Source organism: Myotis lucifugus, unplaced genomic scaffold (genome assembly GCF_000147115.1).
Source record: "Myotis lucifugus unplaced genomic scaffold, Myoluc2.0 scaffold_30, whole genome shotgun sequence".
Classification (NCBI taxonomy): domain Eukaryota; kingdom Metazoa; phylum Chordata; class Mammalia; order Chiroptera; family Vespertilionidae; genus Myotis; species Myotis lucifugus.
The window spans coordinates 9630918-9632212 of NW_005871078.1; positions in this window are offsets into that span (position 1 = coordinate 9630918).

A 1295-nucleotide genomic window follows, 5' to 3' on the forward strand; every position below is an offset into this window, starting at 1 on the left:
TTTTTGTCAACTACAAATTGAATGAATTCTCCCCATTTAAGGAACATTTTTTGTGAAATTCACATTCATGAAGAGAGAAAAAGTCCCTGTCAGACTTTTCTTGCTTTGATTCTTATCTACTCTCTATTCATTTTTACAAATTTCTGATACTAACGTAGATATAGACAGAGTGTAATTTCCATCTGTGAAATAGGAAATATAGTGCATAGTGCATAAGTAAGATGAGACTAAGTGATGCTGGAGTAACAGATAATCACAGAATTTTAGTGGCTTGAATTAGTGAGGATTTATTTACTTGTGCTTTATGTCCTTTGCAGGTCAGCAAAGGCTTTGCTCTTAGAGACACTCAGGGTTCCAGGCAGCCCTTGTCTTGAACATTGCCAATCTTCATGCTGGAAGGAAAAGACAGATTTGAGGGTCTGAAGTAGAAACTTTTGCTCACAACCCGTTGGCCAGAACTGTTTGCATGGCCTCATACAAATAAAAGGGAACCAGGGGATACCATTTTCTGACATCCCAGGAAGGAGAGCAAACCCAAACTATTTGGCAATAGTACTAATGATGATTTCATATTGTACACGTGAAAAACACTGTCCAAATGCTAGATATTACGATTCACTTTCTCCACCTTTTAAAGAAAAATTGATAGTTAAACTCTTTATAAAAGGAAAATGCAAAACACTGCATTACTTTGTGCTAATATATGCTATATTTGATATTGATTTAAATTTTTAAATATCAAATTTTTAAAAAATGTCTTTTTGGTATCTTCAGTCTCCCCAAAATGATGTTCCTTGACATTAAAAATTCACTAACATTACAGTCAAGTTTTAAAAAAGACTTTTCCTTTTTAAAGCTAAAAAGTGCTTTTTCCTTAAATCTCACTGCCTTTCTCTCATTCCTATGATCCAAAGATTTCATTTTCTCAAGTAAGCGAAAGCAGACCCCAAAATACTATTTTTCATCACAATAGTGGAATTCAACTACAAAAATACCTCTGATATTTAGTGTAGGCAGCCCAAGAAAAACTAAAATAATTTGAATACATTCTAGGATATTATTATAGTTGTTTTGCAGTAGAGTATCTGTTCATATCTTGTGATTATAACACTTAAAATTATTATACCTTTAAAAAGCAATTACTTTCCATTTTTAAAAGGAATTTTAATGATACGCTCCTATTTTTAAATATTTTTAACTGAACGAGAGTTCCTATACTTTATTTGGTTCTCCCTCTACAATTTATTAGTTAATTTAATATAGAATATGTAAAAAAAAAAAGTTGATTTCTTTAT